This window comes from Schistocerca americana, chromosome 11 (assembly GCF_021461395.2).
Source record: "Schistocerca americana isolate TAMUIC-IGC-003095 chromosome 11, iqSchAmer2.1, whole genome shotgun sequence".
In the NCBI taxonomy this organism is placed as follows: Eukaryota; Metazoa; Arthropoda; class Insecta; order Orthoptera; family Acrididae; genus Schistocerca; species Schistocerca americana.
The window spans coordinates 207,914,563-207,930,394 of NC_060129.1; positions in this window are offsets into that span (position 1 = coordinate 207,914,563).

The following is a 15,832-nucleotide window of genomic DNA, read 5'->3' on the forward strand; positions in this document are numbered from 1 at the left end:
GGACATGTTCTGAGGCATCAAGGGATCACCAATTTAGTATTGGAGGGCAGCCCGGAGGGTAAAAATCGTAGAGGGAGACCAAGAGATGAATACACTAAGCAGATTCAGAAGGATGTAGGCTGCAGTAGGTAGTGGGAGATGAAGCAGCTTGCACAGGATAGAGTAGCATGGAGAGCTGCATCGAACCAGTCTCAGGACTGAAGACCACCACCACCACCACCACCACCACCACCACCACCACCACCACAACAACAACAACAACAGATGAAAAGTAGCATGGAGAGCTGCATCCAACGAGTCTTCAGACTGAAGACCACAACAACAATAGGACTGATAAAAAATTTACAGACAAAGCAGTGGCAGGAAGAAACACACAAAAAAGACGTGGAAATGCACGAGTTTTTGAAGCCAGTGCTACTTTTTCTGGCAGAAGGGTTGAAGGGAAAGGAAGAGAGAAGGGCAAGGACTGATGAGATTTGCGAAATGAGAACTACTACGAAAGGTCACCCAAAACTCGGGGTCAGGGGAGAGTAACACGACGCAGAACATGTATCTTAACCTGGGTTTCCTGTAGCTCCTCCCATTTCTTGTGGCATAAGCCAAAAGCCTATTTAAAAATTAAAGGAAGGGAGGCGGGATCCCGTGCTTAACAACTCACAGCTGTCATAGTCAAAACTATGCTCTCTCTCTGAGGCTTCCCACCCATACACTCAGAAGTATCAACATAATATAGTAATAATAATTAAAATATGGCATGTGTGTTATAACATCTTCTTGATTCTTCAAGTATAAGTTTATTAAGTGAATGTGGCATATTTTTCCAGTTTCTATTGTAACAAAGCAGGTGGATTTTCTCCCTTGCTATGCCTTTCTCCCCCCCCCCCCCCCCCCCCTGCAACAAAATTTTTTGTTTGCAAGTATCTTTCAGATCATCATTGATGTGACATATGCACAATACCATAAATGTCTCATATTAATACAGGGCTTAGCCGATTTAACTTTATTATCCAGTACATTTATTTAGTCAATCAGAATATGCTGGTGTAATTAGTTTACCTAAAAAACTGTGACAATTAAAAATACCATTGATTGCAAACTTCATCATCATTGTCCACATGTAAACATGTACTCATCTGCTAACTTTCAGATAAAGTAGATCGTAAGAATATATCGATAAGTGAAGCATTTATTCAGCTAATGCCAGAAATGTGTTAGTAACTTTTGCGCTAGTTTAGTTTCAGAGTAATTAAGACCTTCCATAAAAACATTATTACTGAGACTATATTCTGGCAAATAAGGCAGCAGAATTGAATAGCAATTGCCTTTTTTTTTTTTTTTTTTTTTTTTTTTTTTTTTTTTTTTTTTTTTTTTTTTTTTTTTTTTTTTGAAGAACAACAGCTGACAGATGTCGTAATTATTGTAAACTTATAAAAGAGAGGGAGGCTTCTGGGAGCCACTTCAGTCAGTCTGTGGCAGGTTACGAAGCGACGTACCACAGGTGGCTAAGTACAGAATACGAGTCGAAAATGTATCGCGAGTTATCTAAATGTTTTTAATGACTAAGTATGAACTTGTAATTAACATCATGAAATGTGTTAGACTTCTAATAATGCCTTCTGCTAGTAATGACAATAGCATCAGACTGTGGACTGTGTCATTTCTAAGTGACACTTCCTATGCACAGCATGCTCATTTTGATATTACCACCTACGTGGAAGAACAGTGTAATTAGCAACTGTGTTAATGATTTACTTGCCACACAAAAACTTCTGGGTCACTTCAGTGTTAGATTACTGCACTCAAACAATCACCACTACAGGAATTCAGTCGAGCATAGCACGCAGCTTACCCTTCATCTGTCCACAAATTACAGTGAATGAGATCAGATCTGGCCATAAGCAGCAGGTCGTTTAATACTGAAGTGCAGTTAAAGTGCTCTGAATTGTAAACCTGGTGCAGTAAACATCATTGCACGGTATTAATTTTCGAATTTCTGTTTGTTTCGATTTACAAATTTAACTGTTCTTAATACTTGGTGCACTGTCGAAACATTGAGAAAAGTTAAATTTGTAAACCAAAACAAACGGAAATATGCAATGTGAAAACAAATACACGTAGCATCCCCTTTCGAGCTTAACACTGGACAGTGGCTTAAAAAAGCTGAAATTAGGTGTCAACCAAAGAAAAAGTTGAAATAAATGACAGCCTTTGCTGTTTTCATTTAATTATTATTTTGAACGTTCTTTACAAGTGTTACATTTTCTAATAAGCTACCTTTCCTCAGTTCAGCATATACAAAGTGTATGTGGATGTAAACGTAACAGGGAAAGGAGCTCGTGACCACTGAATGGCATTTAAATTCGTGTTACTGGGCGTCTGCAGTCTAAAGCCCCGCACAATTCTGAGCCTCGTACAAAAATAATGTTTTGCTTTTTGTCTTATGCTACTGGACAGCAGCACAGATTACCCAAAAGGTCGTACATATGACACGTACGTGCCGTATTAATTAAATGACGTAATTTCACCTGACAGTGGAGGTTCATCCGACCGAAACATGTAGCAGTATTAATAGCAGTAACGGTAAAAACTAACCAAAAATTTTCACATTTAACCCGTGGGAATGCAAGACCTGTAAAGTCTCCTCTGTTTTCATATTTGATCATTGCCTGTTCTCACACTGGCCGCAGGAGGGGGTGACGTTTGCCGACGGCTTCTGCAGGTCGTGTAATAACTTCCCTATCTCCATTCAGTATCGAATCGACACGTGCGCGCTCCTTATTGGCATAGAGACCTATCGGGTCTGCTGCACATTCCCGAGTAATTCCACTACTACTTTTTCTCTCTATACTCTTTCTCGTGAGAGCTGATGTGATACATATGTGAGATAGTGTATGATATATTTCTTCAGTGACCGTTCATTTGTGGTACTGAAACTTTTAATTGCCTTAAAAACAACTCGAGTTCTGCGGGATCATTGTGAGTTCCACAGTCCTGATATTTTTCACACGTAAAAATGAGAAAGTGAAAACCGTACAATTTGAATAACCCCAATCACAGCAAAGAAGATAATAGTCTTCTGTTAGAGGAAACAGAAGGTGGCTCTGATCTAGTTCTGAGTGATGAAGATGGACGAGAAATTGTCGACGAATGAAAAGGATATTCAGAAACAGACTGGACCGAGGATTCAAACGGTCAGGATAATTACGTGCTGAATTATCCATGTGATGGAGACCAATTATTTCATTATTTTCGAGAAAAAGAGGGATAAAATTATCGACAGTTTGCGATGGTAGAAAACCCCAATGTGCTGGAAAAGAGGAAAACAAAACACACTGAGTGGTACAATAGTTCAGCTCCTGGGGTGAGAACTTGGGAGAAAGTTTTTGATGTTTCAATGATACAGGTTATTGTGAATCACACAGATTAGCTCACCGAAAAATATCAGCGAGCAAAATACCGGTGTGAAAGAAACGCCCATTTTATAGATGTGACAGAGATCGAGGCTCTAATCGAGTTGTTATATCCTTGCAGACGACTCACGTAAGCTCGTACAGTGTCTTCCTAAATATGCACACTGCCTGGAAACTCTGCACTACGGACAGTAGAATGTGACTGGATCGGAGGGCTCGAATGTCGCTCACTACATCCGCCGCCTGGCCGAAGACTAAACTTGAAACGTGTTGCCGGAAAATGTGAGCAATTTTGGCAATGCTTGAGAGTGACACTGCCTGATAGAGGGTTAACACAGGAACTACATTCTCCAAATGAGCCGGCAATCATAACAATTGTTTACAAGTATAGCATCTAGATTGCTTAACAGATTTTCAATTATGACAACAGCTCAGTGGCTGCAATTGTCAGTAAAAGCTTAGAACATGTAAAATGTGGTTTTAGCAAAAAAATGTTCCACTTAGGCATTCTTGCAAGGAAGACTGAACTTAGCTTATATACACTCTGGCGATTAAAATTGCTACACCAAGAAGAAATGCAGATGGTAAATGGGTATTCATTGGACAAATATATTATACTAGAACTGACATGTGATTACATTTTTACCCAATTTGGGTGCATACATCCCGAGAAATCAGTACCCAGAACAACCGCCTCTGGCCGTAATAACGGCCTCAATACGCCTGGGCATTGAGTCAAACAAGGCTCAGATGGCGTGTACAGGTATAGCTGCCCATGCAGCTTCAACACGATACCACATTTCATCAAGCAAACATTTTCTGTATCCAGAAAGGCCCATACAGGACCTGCAACATGCGGTTGTGCATTATCCTGCTGAAATGTAGGGTTTCGCAGGGATCGAATGAAGGGTAGAGCCACGGGTTGTAACACATCTAAAATGTAACATCCACTGTTCAAAGTGCCATCAATGCGAGCAAGAGGTGACAGAGACGGGTAACCGATGACACCACATACCATCACGCCGGGTATACACCAGTATGGCGATGACGAACACACGCTTCCAATGTGCGTTCACCGCGATGTCGCCCAACACAGATGCGACCATCGTGATGCTGTAAACAGAACCTAGATTCATCCGAAAAAATGACGTTTTGCCGTTCGTGCACCCACGTTCATCGTCGAGTACACCATTGCAGGTGCACCTGTCTGTGACGCAGCGTCAAGGGTAACCGCAGCCACGGTCTCCGAGCTGATAGTCAGTGCTGCTGCAAACGTCGTCGAACTGTTCGTGCAGATGGTTGTCGTCTTGCAAACATCCCCATCTGTCGACTCGGGGATCGCGACGTGCCTGCACGATCCATTACAGCCGTGCGGATAAGGTGCCTGTCATCTCGACTGCTAGTGATACGAGGCCATCGGGATCCAGCATGGCATTCCGTATTACCCTCCTGAACGCACCGATTCCATATTCTGCTAACAATCATCGGATCTCGACCAACGTGAGCAGCAATGTCGCGATACGATAAACCGCAATCACGATAGGCTACAATCTGACCTTTATCAAAGTCCAAACGTGATGGTACACATTTCTTCTCCTTACATGAGGCATCACAGCAACATTTCACCAGGCAATGCCAGTCAACTGCTGTTTGTGTATGGGAAATCGGTGCCAACCTTGAGAAATCGGTGCCAATCTTGTGTGAACGCTCTGAAAAGCTAATCATTTGCATATCACAGCATCTTCTTCCTGTCGGTTAAATTTCTCGTCTGTAGCACGTCATCTTCGTGGTGTAGCAGTTTTAATGGCCAGTAGTGTATTATGATGGGAATAGCCCAAATGTCATAATAAAGGAAAATATTGTGGACAGTCAAATGAAAACAAAACAGATTTAAAAAAGTAACTAAAATGTTTGTTATTTCAAAAGTAATTGCCATAGCTGCCACTGTGAGATAAGATGGTCAATGCCATAATGGAAAAATATTTTCAGATGCCTACGGAACTGTGATCGTATGCAGGAGTGCACCTCTCTGTCCAAAGCACATCGTCAGCCAGGATGTCCTTCTTCTGGGCTCCGGGGAAAGATCGGGACTGTACTGAGGATGTGTAAGGGCTTCCCAGTGTATTTTAAACAACCTCAACAACACGTGTGCGGAAATTATCCTGCAACAAAATGATGTCGTTTTGACTACGCTGCCGAAAATTCACTGGGTTGCCTTTGCAGTACTGACCTCTCTCCCTCCATTCTATTTCCATATTTTTGGAGCCCTTCAGACATACGTGGCCATCAATCTGCTTTGAACAAAGTGGTCCAGTTCTACATACAAAGTCGGTTCCTTGCAAAACTGCAAACATTTTTCGATGAAGGCACTTACTATCTGGTTTCAAAGTGGGATCGTGTATTAAAAGATATGGTGATTACTTTCAAAATAATAAACAATTTACTAAATTTTCCCCCTTTCAGTTAACTGTCCCTTACAGATTAAGTAATCTAGATGGCTTTATTTGCCAAAATAAAAGTGGGCTCGCACCTGTGTCTCTAGTACATTTGTAACGTTTTTTGTATGGGGTGTCTCAAAATAATTAATGCGTACAATCTCTGAAAGTGAATCTCTCCCCTCGATTAAAGCAGGTAGAAATAAATTTTTGACAGTAACAACTCAGAACACAGCGAAAAACTTAGGAAGGCTTCCATTTGTTACAGGCTTTGAAATGAAAAAGGTGTTATCATCTAAAGACCGAAAGCGGGCGCTAAAAGTTACTCGAAAACAGAACATAAGTGAGATTTAAAAGCATCAGAAGTTTAGTTTGCACCACCACCGCCTTCACCGTTAACAATTACAAGGAACTGAGACAGGTTGAAAGTTAGTGGCACAGCGCACAATGTATAGAAGGGACGCAGTAGAAGAAAAAGACATTCGGAACACGAAGTGTCGATTCAGAGCGTGTGTGAAGAAGATGACTGTTTCGAGATCTAATTCTTATGTCAGAGGAAGCAACCTTTAAACTTAACAGAACAATTAATCGCCATATCGTGTGTGTACTGGGCTAACTAGAATCCGTATGCAACAGGAGAAAGCTGCGTTAATCGACCACAAGTAACACTCTGGTGTCAGACGGTTAACTCGGCCGTACAGACGTCTCTCACCTAGAAATGACGATCGCGGTAACCCCACATCTAAACTGACATTCCTACCAAAGAAGATAATTATCTTTGACAGGATACGGTGCCACCTAATTTTCAACTCGAGGCGAGAGTATTTCTGTGCCACACATTCCCTTTGAAATGGACAGGATGAAGAGGAAATGCTGCAGAGTATCCAGAAATGTAATCCTTTCAGACTTCTATCTCTACGGTTCCGTAACGAGCCACAGACACTGGACAATTTAAGCGAGCAAATATTACACGTACACAAATATTCCACGAGCCACCGTACGGTGCGTGGCGTATGGTACCGCTACTAGTCGTTTCCTTTCCTGTTCCACTTACAGATCGGAGAGAAAAACGACTGTCTATGTGCCTCTGTATAGCCCTAATTTCCTGTGTCTTATCTTCGTGGTCCTTATGCAAAATGTATGTTGCTGGGCAATAGAATTGTTCAGCAATAAGCTTCAAATGATGGTTCTCTAAATGTTCTCGATAGTGTTTCTAAAAAAATAAATAAATAAATATCGCCTTACCTCTGGGGATTCCCATCAGAGTTCCCGAAGCATCTTCGTCCACTTACGTGTCGTTCAAACCTACCTGTAACAGATCTACTGCCTGTCTCTGAATCGGTTTGATGTCTTCCTCCAATTTGACCTGGTACGGTTCCCATTCACTCGAGCAGTATGCGAGAATAGGTCAAACTAGTGTCCTACGTGCGGTCTCCTTTACACGAGAACGGTATTTTCCCAAAATTTCCCAACGGACCGGAGTCGACCATTTGCCTTCACTACCACAATCTTCAAACGCTCGCTGTATTTTAAACTGCTTTGCAACGTTACGCCCAGATATTTAAACGACGTGACTGTATAAAGCAGGACACTACTAACGCCGTGTCCAAACATTACGGGTCGATTTTTCCTACTCGTCCGCATTAACTTACATTTTATATATAAAAAGAAAGATGATGAAACTTACCAAACAAAAGCGCTGGCAGGTCGATAGACACACAAACAAACACAAACATACACACAAAATTCTAGCTTTCGCAACCAATGGTTGCCTCGTCAGGAAAGAGGGAAGGAGAAGGAAAGACAAAAGGATATGGGTTTTAAGGGAGAGGGTAAGGAGTCATTCCAATCCCGGGAGCGGAAAGACTTACCTTAGGGGGAAAAAAGGACAGGTATACACTCGCACACACACACATATCCATCCACACATACACAGACACAAGCAGACATTACAGACTTACATTTTTCTACATTTAGAGCGAGCTGCCGTTCGTCACGCCAACTAGAAACTTTGCTAAGTCATCTCGTATCGTCGTACAGTCACTCATCTTCGACACCTCTCTGTCCACGACAGCATCATAAGCAAACAGCCACAGATTGCTGCCCACCCCGTCCACCGTGCGATTTACGTATATAGTAAATAATAGTGCTCCTATCGCACTACAATGGGACACTCCTGACAGTTCCTTCTCTGTAACGAACACTCTGTTGAGGACTACATACTGGGTTCTATTACTTAAGGAGTCTTACAGCCTCTCGCATATCTCGACAACATATTCCGTTCGCCCGTACCTTCTTTGAGAGTCTGCAGTACGGTACCGTGTCAAATAATTTTTGGTAATCTAGAAATATGGAACTTTGATAGGCAACAGGCAAGTTCCATATTCATAGTTCACAGCATATCGTGTGAGGAAAGGGCAAGCCAAGTTTCACACGAGCAATACAGGGTATTCGAAAAGTCTTTCCCTGATTACATAAATTGATAATTCAGGCTAGAAGTAAGATACAAATATGGAACTTGTGTCGAATTGTTTACAACTATCAAAGTTTTTTTTTCTGTTTTAGGTTCGCAGCACGTAAGTAGTGGATGAGGTGCAGTGTCCAAGAAGCCGTGTTAACCAATCAGGAGAAGGCACAGTGTGTCCTGTGGTACCATGAGACAAGGTCACCAACCACAGTGCAGAGACACTTCCAGACAACATTTGGAAGGAATCCACCAGATGTCGAGAGCATTAAAGCCTGGTATGAGAAGTTCAAGAACACAGGACCAGTTGCTGACCTTCCGAGGTCTGGTCCACCAAGAACCTCAGCAGACAGGGTGGAAGCTGTAAGGCAGTCTTTTCTGCGAAGTCCGAAGAAATCGGTGTGCAGGGCCTCGCGTGAATTACAGATGCCAAAAAGCTCTCTCCGTGACATTTTACACAAACATTTATTGTTTCGTGCATACAAAGTGCAAATCGTTCAGGCCTTGTTGCTCAATGACAGTACACGTCGATATGACTTTGCGGTCGAAATGCTATCACGTATTGAGGATGATGATGATGGTTATCTCAGACGAATTGCCTTTTCCGACGAAGCGACCTTTTTTGTCAGTGGAGTAGTGAATTGCCATAATGTGGCCATTTGGGGTCACAACCCCCTGGCGAGGCCACGGAGTGCAGCAGAGGCAGTCCAAAGGCGAATGTTTGGTGCGCGCTATTGCACGATCGAATTATCGGGCCATTCTTCTTCGCTGAGGCTACCATCACATCTGCAGTGTATATGGACATGTTGCAACTGTATGCTGTTCCTCAGCTGCTTCAGTGTCACCCCGGTGTCTCGTTTCAGCAAGACGGTGCACCGCCTCATTGGGGTTTGGACGTCCGTGCCTATCACGATATGACCTTTCCTGGGTGATGGATTGGTCGTGATGGGCCAACGGTTTGGCCTCCACGCTCTCCTGATATAACCCCATTAGACTTCTTTTTATGGGGTTATGTCAAGGACGAGGTCTACTGAACACGTGTACCAGATCTTGAAATCCTGCGGCAACGGATAACCACAGTCATCGAATCGATCCCTCCAGTGATGTTGGCTAATGTGTGGACGGAAATTGAATATCGCCTAGATATGCTACATGCTACCAAGGGTGCTCATGTGGAAGTTTACTGCTGTGTGAAAAAAACTTTGATAGTTTGTAAACAATTACACACCAGTTTCATATTTGTATCTTACTTCTAGCATGAGTTATCAGGCTGTACTTTCTAATACTGAGCTGATTTGTGGATACAAGATTTTCAATCTCTAGGAAATTTATTATATATGAATTCTGAATGTGTTCTAGAATACTGCAGCAAATCGATGTTTTGTGGGTCCACTCTTTTACCCTTTTTAGATAAAAGTCACCTGCACTTTTTTTCCAGTCGTTTAGGAGTTTATGCTGGGTGAGAGACTTGTGATAAGCAAAATCTAAGTAACGGGTCAATGCTTTAGTGTACTCTATGTAAAACAGAACTGGGATTTCATCCACACCTGGCAACTTACTTGCTTTCGACTCTTTCAGTTGTTTCTCTACGGCAGGAATGTTTATTACTACTACACTGCCGATACGGGAGTCTGTGTGACGGTTAAATGACAGTATATGTGTACAATTCTCCTGCACAAATGATTTCTTAAAGACGGAATTTAAAATTTTGGCTTTAGTTTTGCCATCTTCAACTGGCGCAGCAGACTGGTCGAGGAGCAACTGGATCGAAGCCTTAGACCCACTAAGTGATTTTACACGGGACCAGAATTTTCTCACGTTCTCGGCTAGATCTCTCGCTAAGGTATAATGGTGGTAGTCGTCGAACACTTCGTGCGTAGATCTTTTTACAGACACGTGAATCTCTATTAATCTTTGCCTGTTGCCATTTGTGCTCTCTCCTTTGAACCGAGAGTGCAACAGCCTTTGCTTCCTCAGCACTTCCCTTCCAAATTTTGTTATTAAACCCTGGTGAGTTTTTTCCATTTGTAATCCACTTACTACACACCTAGTTCTACAGATCATGATTTACAATATGTTTAAACTTTGCCCATAATTCCATCCATCATTCTGTAACTAAATGATTACAGTTCATTGTCTATGTGAGATTCTAGCTGCTTATCTGCTCTTCTTAGCAGAAATACTCTCCTAGCCTTCTCGACTGATTTATTAACTTTTGTAACTACAGTCGCTATAATGACACCGTTATTGCTAGTCCCCGTTTCTATACTGGCACTGTCGATGAAGTCCGGCTTATTAGTTGCTACGAGATCTAAGATATTTCCATTGTGTGTGGGCTGCTCCCCAAGACACTTTTTGGAAAACGTGTTCAAAAGTACTTCGGAAGACTGTCTGTCTGCATCTCCCGCAATGAATCCACTGACGTCCCAGTCTAACTCGGTAGGTTAAAGTTACCTCCAGCAAGTACCGAGCAAGCCTGCGACAACATTCCGTCCGCGGCAATACGACAGGAGCCTGTGACGACACACTGCCAGAAACAATACAAAAGGTACATCACTCTGTTCTGTTGTCACTGATAAGCATCAGTCATTGTGAGCATATACCACCTCAAGTTTCACCTTAATTTATGTAACACTAAAAAATTATCTTTTATATCCACTTCAATTAAAGGCGTATTCATTTTCAAAGAGTGTATACACTGTTTTGCGGCAGCCTTTGTACTTATTCTGTGGCAGTAACCTGGATATGTGATTTTTCTTACATATAAATTCCACGTGGAAACTTTGTTAGAGAATACAGGGGACAATATGTTGATGAATTATTTGGGAACTAAATTGGAAGCATGTTGAATTTTACTGACAGTTTGTCAGATTTATCTGCTGCTAAACATTTTCACTGTGTTACAATTGTACCTGTATTAGAAAGCAATATTTCACCTTTTTAATTAGCAAAGACTGAGAAAAAGTAGATGTCACACTGGGGTGAGAGGTTGGGGGATAGGGGAGGAAAGGAAAATTATTGCTGGATAGAACACACCAACTTCATTCTTTCCCTTTCTGATACCATGGGTTCTGCAAAGACAGGACTTTTGTAACAGGAACTCTCCTCCACTACAGGTAGCATTCAATGTTAACACTCTGACATTTCCCGAATAATATTTTGATTATTTCTGTTGTGGTTACACTGCAGAGAGCGTGACAAAGGCCTGATAACACTACCGCCTTCCCAGCTGAACGATGCCAGGTAAGCATTTACAATTTTACACACCAATGTATTTTAGAGATGGGCAAAACTGTTCTTTTCAGAGATCGGATCAGAACTGTTCACTCCCTGAAATAAATTAGCTCTTTTTCATGACTCACCACTCATTTACAATAGAAAATAAATGGAAGGCACATTGCCCTTTAAACTTGGTTTATTCCAGTACTATACCTGTATTTTGATCTTATTTGATCCTATTTTGAAGTAACACAGATAATTAGTAAGAATTTTGTATTGTTTATTGAAATTTCCACGATATGACAAAGTTTTTGATTATTGATTTATTTTGCACTGTCGTGGTTTTTTGGGTGATCGGAAAATGTTGTAACTTGAGATTTACATTAACAATATATTTCGCTACAATGTATTAAAATTTCATTAACCTCATACAAATACATCGCAAACCATATATTTTTAAAGTGAACGTTTCCTTCCGAAGACGCCTAAAATCGCAAAATCCGTACTAGAATAAGAAAAAACTATAAATTTGACTGTAAAACGAAAGTGCTGCATATAGCCTTATGCAGAATAAAACAAGGAAAATATTGGTGTATCACATTTTGCGATACGTTTATCGGTTCGCTCGTAATTAAAGCGTAAATTCGAGTGTCCATAATAAAAATCCTATAGTAAGAGGAGTCGTCAGGAACCTAATCTAATCAGTTTAAACAAATAAAAATAAAATAAAAACAAATGATGTATACATAACATAATAATGTAATATACGTAGCGGTATTACTACGAAGAACAATATCCAGTAGAGACGAACTCCGATGCAGAGCCGCTGAGTCGAGCAGGTCGAGCCGCGAGCTGTATTACTGCGTGAGCCGAGACCGCAGAGACCAGAGTGACACCTGAGTCACTTTGCTCAACGCTCTGGCTAGAGTCGAGACGGTGGGGTGAGCGTTGAGCGGGCGAGTTCCGAGGGTGGGGGGAGCGGTGAACTCACCCGCTCCGAGACAAATCGTCTGTCTCTTGCGAGCAGGTTGTTGCAAGTAGTTCCTATGTTATCCGCTAGGTGGCTCTCTGTCCTGTTGCTCGCATCAACTGCCCAGAGGGCAGGACGTGCGACTGAAACGATCGCCGACGGAGTGCGATGCGAAGTTAAGCTGCGCCAGACACTGCACGCGGCAGACGACGCACATGGACGGCACGGCATATGTGAAACACTAAATCCAATGGGGCACTGCACAATGGAGGCAGCCAAGGTAGAAGCAGGGCAGAGGCCGGCGCTGGCCGTGTTGTGTGGCGTGCACTGTGCTCTGACCAGCAGAGGCGCCGCTGATATGCTCCGTCTCTCTCTCTCTCTCTCTCTCTCTCTCTCTCTCTCTCTCTCTCTCTGCCGTGGGAAACGTTTGGAGCTACCGTTCTTTTTTTCTGAATCACTGATTGTTCACTCCTTTGAAAGATTCAACTCTATGAATTAGTTCAAGAGTGCATCCCCCATCTCTAATGTATTTACATTAGTTTAATGTCAACAAATCCGCACGTCCTGATATTGCCGTATCATCTTTCTCAATCTGCAGCACTGGTAACCACGATGGAGTCTGCTGGCCAACACCTGAGAAAGAAAGAAAGAGAGAGAGAGAGAGAGAGAGAGAGAGAGAGAGAGAGGGGGGGGGCAGCCACACTGTGCACAGCCTCATTCTGCTCTATTGTAATAATCAGAAACAAAAGGAATGTAAATGCCCTGTAAATGTACTGTGGCATTTGTGTCAGTCATTCAGGTCTCGTCTGACTGTCAAAAGATAATACTGTCTGTAATAACAAACCGTCCATATATGAACACTGAAATCAATGAATTGTGACCTTAGAATACCTTAACTGAAATAAATACAGTGAAACTGAGAGCTTTCTTATTTGTTATTACAGTTATTATTATTATTATTATTGTTATATTGATTAATACATACATAAATAAAACATTATGCTGCATTGTTGTTGTCTTCTGCCACGCCTCTCTACTGAGGCTCGCTCTTCGTGCACACCTCAACATTCCATTATTTAGTCGATGTGGCATTTCCGAGAACGCTACGGTCTGCCGCACTTATATCTGTCACGTGGTTTCCCTTAAAAAATTTTCTTTGACCCTTATTGATCTGGCATGGTCAGTAAATAAGCATACCACTTTAATGATTTTCTTGCATTCCTACCACTGTTTCATCTGCGCTCATTCGAGCTCTCAATTCGTCATTACTTTTTTCCTAGAGTCTCTATATTCTGAAGCTCCTCCTCAAATAATCGGTTTCCACAGTTATTAGTCTTCTTCAAAGGTGAACATTTAAAATCCGTGGTTCCGATCCGTAGCACAGGTCAGATTTGACCATTAGCCTACCCACCGTTTTCTTATTGTCGTTAGAAATGTTCTCGGTCCACAAAAGAACTGATGCATCGAATTGCTTTTCTGCTTTGTTGTATTCTGTGTTTTACTTTGCTATTACCCAGTCCACTTTTGTCAATCTATGTCCCTAAGTATTTAAATTTCTCTACCTCTGCTGTAACTGCTTTGTCATTGGTGCAAGTATACAAGAATGTCATTCTGTGAGAAGTCTTCTGTTTTCTGCATTGTGACATAAACCTGAACCTGCAAAAAACAAAACAGAAATAAATCAAAGGAAAAACGAAGAAGAAGAAGAAGAAGAAGAAAAAGAAAGTAACACAAAATACTGTACTAAGTGTGTAACACACACAGGATGTTGCAAATATTTATATATTTGTATCCACATACATGTGCCCACCTGCCCCCCCCCCCCCCCCCCCCCTCCATACAGTGTCAGAAAAATGCCAACAGGTTCCTTAAACATAAAATAAGTAAAAAAGTCAAGTAAACATTGGCTCTAAAATGCATAGGCCTACTTTAAAGAGCTATGAGCACTCATTTATCTCTGCTAGTGTGAAACATATCTCTTCTACTGAAGAAGTACTCATACCTCTTACTGTATGCATTTTACTGTGCATGCTTGCTGAACTTTTTTCTTTTTTTGGTCCACACTATCTCCTTGCAAAATATAAAAAGCGAAGAGCTCTTTAGAGTCCTCATTTACTAGACCTTTTTTTTTTTTTTTTTTTTTTTTTTGACACAGGGTGATTTTATCCAAAATTGCAGGTTTCTCAGGGAACTTAGTAATTGAAGTTTTGATACGAACCCGTGTCTGAAAATGTACTGTTTGGCTACAAAATAAGTTTGAATGCCAGATTATTTTCGTATCTCCCACGTCACAGTAAACACAAAAACTGAGAAGACGGAACCACTGTCAGTTCACATCTAATTGCGGCATTACGTAACACCTCTGTCCCACGACTACAGAAATCAGTACATTCGAAACTGGGCCGGCCGGCCGTGGTGCGCCACACTCTCGACTTCGAAGGGGACGTCCCTCATCATGCAGGAGAGAGCCCAACCCGCCCGTGGCGTGCGCTCCTGCGGCACGCGACTCGGACCTCACCGGGTGCGCCGCACGCGTACGATCGGGCGGGAGATTCTCTAACTGATTTTACGCCTAAACGCTGCTTCCGGACACAATCTCCTTATCGAAACTTTGTTTACCGATTCCGCTCTACAGTCCCTAGAAGCCTGTCACAGGAAATTTGAATCACCGATTTTACAGACTCGCAGTACGGCACATTCCGATACGGTCACTGTCGTTATCTTTAGATACCGTATCGGAAAACTGACATTAAATTTCCCGAATCCAGTCAAAATATAAAAGGGACAACACACGGTGCTAGTGTAGCCTGTGCGAACCTCTCTATTTCTGCAACCCACGTCACTCCGGTCCACTTACCGTAGTCAAACACTCGTCCGTCCGTTCGCAGCGTTCTGCAGATCCCGGGAAGAGAGAAAACCTCGACGTACGTGGAACGAGTTCAGGTATACGTTAATACGGGACAGAGAGATCGTATAAACTTCATCTTTGTACTGTATTTCCAATAAAATATCACTATTCTGCTTAATGCTAGTCACACTCGTGGCATCTACCACGGGTGAAGGAATAACTCGAAAATTCTGAAGTGCTACAGGCAGTCCGGCCCGCACAGTGACGGCACGTAGATAGTTAGAAAGGACGGGCACTACAGTGGAGCGACTCCTCCCGCGCTGCACTCTTTTCTACTGTCGGTACTTTGCGACATCGGAGACGGCGTAAACGGCGACGCCACTGGATGTCAGACACCCGAATACGAAAGGTGCAGAGTCACACTCGTGCCGCACTCTCTGGCAAGGCTGCAGAAAGTTTCGGGTCTCACAAATAGCCCCGAGAACT